Genomic DNA, 10,840 nt, shown 5'->3' on the forward strand with positions numbered 1-10,840 from the left:
AATGATTCTTCTGTGAAAAACGACAATTAATGGCTGAAATAGGTTTCGGTTTTTACATCAGATGAAGAGTACAGAAAAAAACAAATTTACAGTGTAGCGATGGATTTAAAGGGTTTTTCAATAATGTACTAAATCTTGACTTTCAGTGTTCTACTTCAACTTAAGTTTTATGTCCCAAGTTTTTATGCAATCGTCATAAATTTTTATTTATCATCAAAATTGAGTCCCACTGCTGTCAACTTTCTCTATCGTACAATGCGCTTTTGTTTCGCTCGGTATCACTCATCAATTAGGAAGTGTGCGTGCAAGTCCGCTCAGGTAATATTCCTGAATGTACAGTAACAAACAAGTTAGGTACCGACAGTTGGAGATTTCTACAGGACGATCCGTAGAACACCTGTCAAAGAAATAGAAGGATGACCGATATATCTCAACTGGGGTAGGAAAGATATGTAATCACATCAGATACCTTGGGATGTTTAAAAACATGTCCATCAAGACATATCAAACAAAAAACCTCCTTAACAGAAAACTCATATTTATTTGTTTGATTATCCACTCATCCTTTCATCCGTCTGTTCTTAGTCCTAATCAGCCAGGTGGCGATATTGTGCCCCTCGTTGTGTACACTTAATAGTCATGTCAAAGTCTCATACTACAGCTGTAACCTCAGCTGTTTTCACCCAGCATTGACGTTCCTTACTGAACCCTCTAATCGAGAGAGCACGGAATAATTCTAGTTTTCCTCTCTAAGTTAAGGTAATCATGCGTAAAAATGTCCACGTCTTGGAAATTATGTTGATAATAACCAATCAGTACGTACACTAATCGCTTTTGGTTGAACAGTTGTTCCCATCATGTCCAAAGAGGGAATCTCGGGTGCAGGTCTCCCATTGTTGTGATACATTCCCTGGCTGAGTAACCAAATACTATAGACATCTGACAGCTAAAGAGCTTGTTAATACAACTGTGCTAAAATATTTTACATATAATATTAAACCGTGATGTGAGTCGACTTACGATAATGTTCAAGAGCATGTAGATCACCTTTGGTACAAATTCTATGGAAACAATTCACACACTCCTTTTCCTTTAACATCTCCTGTGTTTCTTTGTGCCTTTCGATTTTTGTATCTTTGCTATTCAGAGAAGGATCTCTCCTCCAGCTTTCCTATTTCCTGTGTGCACCCTTCATCCAGAGTACACTTTTTGTTTTTCTGTGAAAGTGTTCGATACGCTTAGAACTCTTCCCATGTAAGGGAAATGGGTTTTGGCAGTAAAACTGTATACCTGACAATAAATGTTTGTGAGTACAGTAATAGTTAATTCTTCGCATTTTTTATCTTCCATACCCAGCTGCCCCAAAACAAATTGACCGAATGATGAAGAAATTCCCTGAAAATGACGCTGCTTGGCATGTCCTGTTCCGTCTTTTACTCCTGATAGGAGAGCCCAAAGGCAGTCAACTTGCAGACACTATGCTAACATCAAGAAGGATGTTACGAGCCTGCAAGATCGCGATCTTATCTTGAAATCGAAAAAAAAATATATGAGCTGATAAGGGACGTTGATAAACTACATAAATAAAAAATTAAATAGCGGTCGCAAGTTTAACAATCATGCCTAATGTAACCATTTCTCTGGTGGAATAGTAAATTCTAATTTGCTGGATCTTGTTTAGCCGTACACGCGTATTATACTGCACGATTTGCAAAGTCATGCCATTTGTAACACATGCAGGACCACAACCCGGAAGAGGTCGAGCACTTACCCCTCTGGACGCGCGGAAAGTCATACCATGTGCGATCTGTTTAGACAACAGCACCATGTCATACTTTGTCAATTGGTTGACCCTTCCGACTCCATGATGATAGTGGTCGAAAACACCCCTGGATTTTCTGAGATGCCCATCATAGTCACCTCGCCACAGGTACTTTACTCCAGTGATACGTATTGGCTGAGGCTAACGAGGGAAAAACAAGAAAATTGTTATATGGTATTGCAAGCAGTGCAGAAGTTCCAAAATGTGTTTATCTACTTATACATTTGGTTATATCTAAGAAAGTAGAGACAGAGAGGGAAAGTCAAGAAGAAAAAACGCAGATAGAAAAAACGGATGGACACATACAGCAGATAGAAATACACAGACAGACACACAGACAGATCAGACAGACAGATAAACAGAAAGGCAGAAAAATAGGGATGGCAGATAAATAGACAGAGACTTCCCATCGTAAGTTAAAACTATTATCACAATTAGCATGTAAATTTTAGAGCTTAAATCTTCCAAGTAAAATGGCCTACATACAGTGCGAAGTAAATTTCTTTAGATTAGACAAAAAATGAAATAACCCTTGAATTAGTACACCATCTAAGCAATACTGGTTGACGTGGTTGAACTCAGAGATGTTTTTATCGTTACTGTGAATTAGCTGATTATATTCATAACATAGCTGATTACCTCCAACTGTAACACAACCAATGAACTTAACAACATTTTCATGGCCCTCCCTTCCAAAGAGTTTTAATAACTCGATCTCTCTCAGCAGGGCCTTCCTTCCTTTCTCTCCGGAGATTGCTGGGAAACCACACAAAAATTAGATAAACAAACAAACTTTGCATGTCAAGAGAGACACAATTATGTGGTAAACATTTTTGTATACTAAGTGCTATATTACCACCAGCGCAACTTCTAATAAATTTGGTCTACATAAAAAAAAAAGTTAGTTTTCTAAACCCCATATAATCCATACTTGCCACAAAAATGTCAGTTAGCCGTCTTGTTCAGTTGTATTGAACATGAAATTTCAAAAGTAGATTCATCCTCCTTGAAAAAAAAATTATTTGCTAAGAAAACGCTGCACATCTCGAGCATTGTTGTTAACTAGGCAAGCTCATTGAACCGCGCAATTGTTTACAGACAACTTACAAAAGTAGAGACGCAATTAAGCCTAGAAATTGCACCTGTTATAATACCTAATAGTCGGTCGAATAGATATTTGAGACAATTTTTTTTAATACTGCTCTGTTTGCGCCTTCTTGTTTCCTACCGTTCATATGGTACATAATCCTTGCTTTTATCTTACTAAAAACTACAATAATTCGTAGCATTTCCAGAATTATTCTAAATTCGTTTGACTCTATAAGCTTGTTACAGTCGAACCTGTATTTAGCGGTCACGCACGGGAAATGGTTGACCGTTTAATATAGGTTCCACGGAATAGGGCTACTATTGATAAAAGTTTAAAAAAAAGCCACTCTATGCCATCACGGACCACTTAACATACACAACCTCGCTCAAAAATATTACTAACATTGATTTCGGGAGATAAACATGGATTCAATTTTACTTGAAAGATTATTCTTAATTTTATTTGAGTACTTCCGCTTTAGTGACCGTTCAATACAGGTAAGGAACATTAAAAATAGGCTGTTGGGACTTAGTAAAGGGTGACCACAACTGCTTGATATAAAAAGCACTATAAGCAAAGGAGGAAAGTTTTTCGATACTTTTGAAAACCGACCGCTTATTACAAGGTGACCGCTTCATACAAGTTCTATTGCATTATGACGTTCAGCTTTTCCAGCGGAAGAAGATCATACTACCACCACTAGACTGGCAAATGGCTCTGAGCTTTTTTCGCCAGACTCACCCTCTCCAGGTTTCTTTGAGGTCACATGACATTATTTCCCATCAAAAGTTTCTAAGCGAGCAATTTTACAAAATACACGACGGAGTGACATTTTCAGTATTATGGTATTTTCCGCTTTTATTCGCTTGAATGCAATTTAACCAATAAATTTTCATTTTTCTCCACAGCTTCTAATACTTCAAATGATATTCGTGTTCTGTTGTATGGTAGTAGCGTTGTATGACAAAAGACTTAACAAACGGTCCCCCGGGGAACCATCCGCTAACAATTTTTGACATGCCAGCTGGTAAATCATTTTAACAGCGCACAGTTTTTAAGCTATCCATGTTATGTATCAAGTACGTTAATAAAGCATATTCTAAGTGAAATGCCCTTTATTAAGATATATTACTCAAAAAATTAATAAAGGATAGTTTAATCAGCTTTGTAAAAGAAAGTAAAAAGTACTTACGTAGGAAGCATTTCGCAGCAACCGTGCGATTTCCAGGTCTGCCTCGAGAACGACCCAGTAGCGCTCGCCACACTGAACCGAATGCCCCTCTGCCAATATGCTCGCGAAGGTTCAGGCGGTCAACTGCAATCTCCCATCCATCTGTGTTTACGTTCAGCTGATCCATCTCAACTTCATCGTCCCCTTCACTGAATAATTGCAGATGAAAACAAGACTTTAACTATCTGTGTTACCTATCTATCTTTTCCTTCTTTGAATCTGGTTTAACGTAACGTGGTAAAGATATCCTCTATATCTTCACTTTAATTTTTTTTTTTCGTTTTTATTTCCGGGTGCTTCAGAAAATTATCACTTGCCAATGAAAAAATTATTGAAATAGGTGAAATTTAGATACTAATTTACTGAACGCATCGACCCAGAGAGGAGATTTTAATGAATAAACTTAGCGCCGACTGTGTTTTTCGGCATTTTACGTCATATATAAATATCGTGCCTCCTACGCGAGAAATGAAATACTAATTAAAACCATCCGAAGTATTGTCCACAATCGATACATCGAGTAATATTATTATAAATCGGTCTACAAGACTCCGAGTGATTTCAACTGTAGTTTCTGTAACAAAAGAGTGACGAAGGGTCAAAGCTTCTCTTCTTCTTTAAAAGTACGCCACCCACAACCTGGCATACTGGTAACAAAAAAAAAAAAGATACTAAACAAGATGTCAAAACAAGTGAAGGACGAACGAATCCAAAACAGACAGGATGTTAGGAAACATTTGACTGCCATTTGATAAGAACGGCTTCGAAAACTGCTGCTGGTTCGAAATAAAAAACCTTTTTTTATTTTGGCCAGTGTGCTCTTAATGGTGAACATAGTCAGTCCGAACAAAAAAAAAAGACGTATTTTTACTCAGCAGTGGCGCTTATCACTACTCTACTGAGACTTATTCAAGAGTTAGAAACTTCGGAAATAACCACACGTTCAGACATTGAGCATTAAAAAAAAAGGAATTCACTTACCGCAGCCTAGGTGGCACCTCAGGTGGGGCTATTGTCAAAGGATATGGGAAACAGATGAAAGAAATCGCTTCGTTGTGAGTAAGAATGACATCATTAACTAAATTAAAGCTTGCGACTCAGAAACCACGTGTAACTTATATTTGACTCTGTTGTCAAACAACAGGAGAAGGAATAAGGTGGGTTATCATGGTATTAGTTTCATATAATTTGTAACCTTTTTGTAATTTATTAGTAATGGGCTTTGCCGGGACTGTAAGGGACCTTCAAAATCAGTGCTGGAAATGCACAATATGACCTGCTTAAAAAGGCTCCTTCGTGCTCCAAAACACTGACGTATTAAAGCCACAATCTCAATCTACCATATGAAGACATCTTATTTTCGTATGGTAACATTTTACCTGTCTCACGGCGTTTTTTAATGTATGAAGTGAGCGCCAGTAGAAAAACGACAGCAGCCAAAGGTCCCCCAATGTAGTACCACTCCAGTGAGCTGCTGGAGGGAGCCTCTGAATTTCCCGATATAATAATTGAAGAAGCTTAGTAGGAAAGGAATTTTCTGGTTGGCATTAAAAATAAAAATTAATATCACCAATTATCCAATAGAGAGCTAATTTTTTTTTGGTCCAAAAATTTACGTTGTTCATTGCTTGCGTTGGGTGGCCGGGAATAAACTTTTGAAAAACAGACGCAGATATGTTAATTTACAAAAAACAGGTAGATAGAAAGAGAAAGATTGGTGAAAGAATTACAGAATATGTATAATATACAGCTACTGTTTCAAACTCGTTTTGAAACAGTTTTTTCAAATTCTTTCAAATTTTTCTAGTTTCCAGAAGACTAAAAAACCACTGGAAGAGGTTTCTGAGGAACATAGAAGCGGACGCGTAATTACATAGTTATTTACTGAAATTATATGTGGTTGCTTAAACAACTTACCTTTGACATTTACTGTCACAACAGAGCGAGCCACAGTTCCTGGCTTGTTACGTGCTTCACAAGAATATTCGCCATTGTCCTCTTCCCAAATTCAGTAAGAGCCAGCTTACTCTTTTTTTTCATCTAATCGTGTATCTATAATTGCTCTTTCTGTTATTGTTTCTCCATCTTTTTCCACCTTATGCTTATTGTTTCTTCGTTGACTTTGCAGCGCGAAAGTGTTTCGTAGTGAGTTTCGAAAGAGTTTCAGAACAAGCTTGAAGCTTTATGTTTTAAATTTCCTGGTTTACTACTTCAACCCGCCAGGATCCTCCTCCGCTGAACTATCTAAATCAAGGTCTTGATACATAATGTTCCATCTTCTCGTGTTCTTTTTTATCCGCCCTTGGTGTATCACAGGACACAGCAAGTGAGGTCATGCAACACGAATTTTTTTTCTTTTCCAGCAGTACTGCGTAGCAGGTCTGATTTCAAGTAGATGATCCGTCCCGTCTAAATTCTAAAGGTACTACAACAACCTCATTGGTCGTTTCTCTATCACTTCCTGAGGAGAGTGGACTTACTACATTTTTCTCAGCTGACACGGTTAAAAGGATTTCCGTGGATAACATTGTGGAAATCCATTTTCACGCAATTAGACGGTATCAAGAACTCTCATGACAATTCAATCGATAGAGAATACTTCATGAAAAGTCTGTCCGTATGTATTTACGCACGAGTTGGTAGTATCGGAAAGGAACGAACAGGTGTGCGCAGCGAACGAGTAAGATTTCTGGTACAAACCGACTCGCTGTGTTCCTTGTGTTTTTGTTCTGCATGCTTTCTATTCCGCATTATTCTTTCACAGAAGTTCGTCAGTCGATCGTTGTGAAAGTGACGTTTGACATCGTTACAAAAGTCCTGAGAGCGGATTTTTGATAATTTTACCGAGTGGCTTGAAACAGCGAGAACTATCTCATAAACAGGATTAATTAGAATGACGTTGTACGCTCCGCGCGTCAAAAAGCACAATACTTCCCGATGTAGATGTAATCGTTTTCCCGCACAAGTAAACAAGTGATATTGCGCCCTTTGATTGGTTCCGGCTTCTTGGACCGCTTACGAATAACAACTTATTTCGTGCGTTTTCAGCGTGTAAATCCGTAAATCCTAAATCTGTGATATTCTCCTTCCTCATCGCTCCGTCTCTTACGAGTTCCAAGCCTCCCCCTTTGTGGAGGACTTCCTTTCGCCCGCGTAATATCGCTTTCGGACCTCCGATTCGTGTGTCCCGGAAGGCGTGTCTGTTTCAGTTTTCCGTCTTTTTAGTCCCGGGTTAATGTAGAGCATGCCCCTCAGGGTGCTGTTAGTTATACTTGGGCGTTGCGTCTCCGTTCCTTTTGCTCTTTCTTGGCGATCTGCCTCTTCCAACCGCTACGCGAAAGTTATTCAGCTTTTTCTCCCGGTTGGGAGGTGCATATAGCTCGCGTCTTCGCCCCTCCAACCTCTCGCGCCCATGTCTTTTTTCGCGTTACTTTCCGCTTCCGCAGTTCTGGCCTCTCTCCGCGTGCCGTTGTTGTTGGTGATTGTTCGAGAGCACAGAATGCGTAGATGGGTACCCGGAAAGTTTACCGCACTACGACCCATATTGCCCGGGTTCGACTCGCTCGTGCTGGATTCGAAATAGACGTATAGCCTGCCCCTCCCCCCCTGGCCCAATCTGGCCCTGATTTCCGATGTCGTTATTCCGCCCTCAGCAGTTGATGAGCATAGAATAAGTGTGCTTGCGTACTTTTTTTCACGCCCGATCCGCAACGCCCCCTCCCTTACATCCCCCCCCCGACATCACACTGGTATTCCTCATGACACTTGCCCGGCCGACTCGACCCTACGCTGCCCGGTTACAGTCTCCTGAATGTCTTGCCAGCACCCAACCTGTACTATTTCTTCTAGTTGTTTCCGCGATCTCCGCTGAGGCTGCTCGCGACCGCGTTCGATAAGAATTCCCGGACTCACCAAAGTGCTTGGTTCCTGGTAACCCTGTCGCCGACTGGTGTTTCTGCTTTATCGCCCCCTTTCCCTCTCCCGCTTTGAGACCCTCCCTTGTCTTAGCCTCATTTGTGTGTCTCGCGAAACATTTCCTTGCACGTGATTCTCCCTGGCACTGTGGTTAACTTTTCGCCGCCCAGAGTGGATACGCTCGACATTTCGTTTAGTGAAATCCTCTTTTCTCCCTTTCGCGGGTGTCCACGTGCTTTTTTCCAGCCACCCGTTACCCTTTAGAGAGAGGCAAGAAGCGTGGCGTGGACGTTCGGAAGGTTCCTCGCCGAATGCGCCCTTATTTTCCCGTCCTGCCTGGTTTGTGCTTGAGTCCTGCCTCTGCCGTGATCTGCACCCGTTGTTCGTTACCCTGTGATTTTGTCCCTTATTTCTTTGTGTATCCCCCCGCCTGTACCCCCCCCCCCCCCATGATGTCGTTGCCCACCTGAATCCTTCGTGTCCCCTTCGTTTTTTTTCTTTTTGATTTTCCTCTTCTTTTTTATTTTGTTTTTATTGCTTTATGGTTGTTTGGTTTTTTGCTCAGTGAATTTGTATCTTTTGCCCCCCCTCTCCGAAATTTCCCGCTTTATCTTTAACGTTTATTGTTCTTCTTCCCCCGACTGTCCTTGTTTTGGTTTTTTTGTTTTTTTTGAGTATACTCTATAGAGCCTCTGACCCTCTCTATTCCGTTTGCAGAAGCCGCATCTTGTTCTCCGTGTGGTCGTGGTGGGTTATTATTTTGTAAGTTGTTTAACGCTTTTACGTCTATTCGAATGTGTTCCGCTGGAAATATGTGACAGGGAGAGTAGTTGCTAGGTTGGGTTTTTAGTTTTTTTCGTTTCTCATACTGGTCCTGCTCGCTCACTTGTTCCCTAACTTTCTTTTTGGTTTAACTCAGCCCACTCCCCCGCCCGCCCCACTCTGTTTCATTCCGTGTTGAGAATATACCCGTTGCCTCCGGCCCATGCCGCCTATTCCTAGCTTTGGTTGTACCACTTTTGTAATTCCCGAGGTGTGACCCTTTTCCTCTTTCCCCGTCTTTGCGGCACGAGCTATGTTTACCCGAGTACGTTGTAGGGCCCAGCCATTTCAAGTTTCTCACATTGGTTCCGGAACCTCCGTCGCGTTGATCGATATGGACGCACAAGCCAATATCCCCGACTCGTGTGTCCCATCTGCCTTTTTGACTCTTTCCTACATTGTGCTAGTTACCCACGTCCCTTATTAGCTCTCGGGTACGCAGTGGTGCGTGTTTTTTGTCACGACTTCAGTGGGTGCTGGGCTTTGTGCTGTGTGTAGCCGTGCGACGCGCGTCCTCCCCCGTCGTTATGCGACCGTTGTGCCAGGTTTTTCGCCCTCTGTCCTGCCCCGCTGGTGAATTAAACTCTTTTTCGGTCCATCCCTCTATGCTGTCTTTCCAGCGCTCCGCCCCCACTGACCTACACTCCAGCTACTCAGGAGCACTCGTTTAGCGAGTTGTCAGCGAAGGAGGAGCATACCCCGCTTCTTCATGATAACCTTTCGATCGACTAAGTCGGGCAGACCTTCATGCGGGGCATGCCCGCATGAGACAACACGAGAGGCCCACAGAGTCGTTGCTTCTCGCCTTCTTTGCCTGAGAGACGAGCGAGAGCGATTTAGCCTCTCATACTTTTTTGTCTGGGAACAGTCGATGGTGCTCTTCTAGCCCATCGCCAGACCGCCCCGATACTTTTGCACCGCGTCTACCAAGACTTCACCCCCCATTTTGCTTTCTCTCAACCTCTACATTTGGGCCCACAGTCCTGGTGTGTCGTCTTTTTTTATCAGTCTTGTAGTGCTGTTTATTCCCCCTGTTTTTTACCATTGTTCGCTCTCCTAGCCCCTGCTCCTCGACCTCATTCAAATTTTTTTACTCCTGTTTTTTCTGATCCACCCTCTCCAGTGGGTGGCCCTCTTAACGTGGTTAGTGATTCTTCCTGCCGGGTTCCCTATTGTTTTCTACATTCGATTGATATTCTAATTGATTCTATTCCTGTGCTTGGGGTCGCCTACTTTTTTAACTTTGTACGTAGCTTCGTGCCCCACGATTCCCTCTATTTCCCTCCGCATTTTATTCTCTCGCTCCTCTCGCTTCCCTTCTAGTATTCCTCTGTGTCCGACTTTTGATTTCTATCTTATCTGAGTTTTGTCTTTGGGGTGAGGTGCCGGCGCCCCCCTTTTTTCCGCTCCGTTACCCTTCGACCCTCTCTCTTACTCGAATTCAGACCCCGAGCTTCACTTGCGTCGCTGACGTTCGTAATGGGCGACCTTGTTCGCGGCGTGCACGTGAAGCCGTTACATTTTTCGGCCCCAGACGTTCTTCCTTTGTTTCGCAGTCTCGCTTTTTTGTTGAGCTCCCCGATCCGCCCACTTCTTTCCTGTCTTTTTTCTTTCTCTGTTCTAGATTTTTTCTCTCGTCACTCCTCCTCCTAACTACTCTCCTTTCCCTCTATTTTTCGGTCCTTTACTTCTGCTTTTTCTCTTACTTTGTTCATCTTTCCCCCGTTAGCTTTTGATACTTTGGACTGCTTAAGCACGTTGCTGAATTAGATGTGCTCATCGTATTCCTCTGTTTAGACTATGTCCGTCTTATTCTTGCAACACGCTTACTAGAGTGCTTTTTCTTTTTTGTTGGGTCACTATTCGGCCGCACACCCGTGTTTGAGTTCGCGCCCTGTATGTGCGCTTTTTTTGTCGTGGGGCTGTTGGGTAGGCCGCATTCCTTGCGCTAGTCCCCACG

At 42.2% G+C, this 10,840-nt stretch overlaps 1 pseudogene; it reads right to left on the reverse strand.

Annotated features, from left to right (window-relative positions):
* LOC136284123 (fibroblast growth factor receptor 1-like) overlaps positions 1 to 10,840 on the reverse strand; it is a 159,982-nt pseudogene that overhangs the window by 2,942 nt on the left and 146,200 nt on the right.

This window comes from Pocillopora verrucosa, chromosome 11 (assembly GCF_036669915.1).
Source record: "Pocillopora verrucosa isolate sample1 chromosome 11, ASM3666991v2, whole genome shotgun sequence".
Lineage (NCBI taxonomy): Eukaryota > Metazoa > Cnidaria > Anthozoa > Scleractinia > Pocilloporidae > Pocillopora > Pocillopora verrucosa.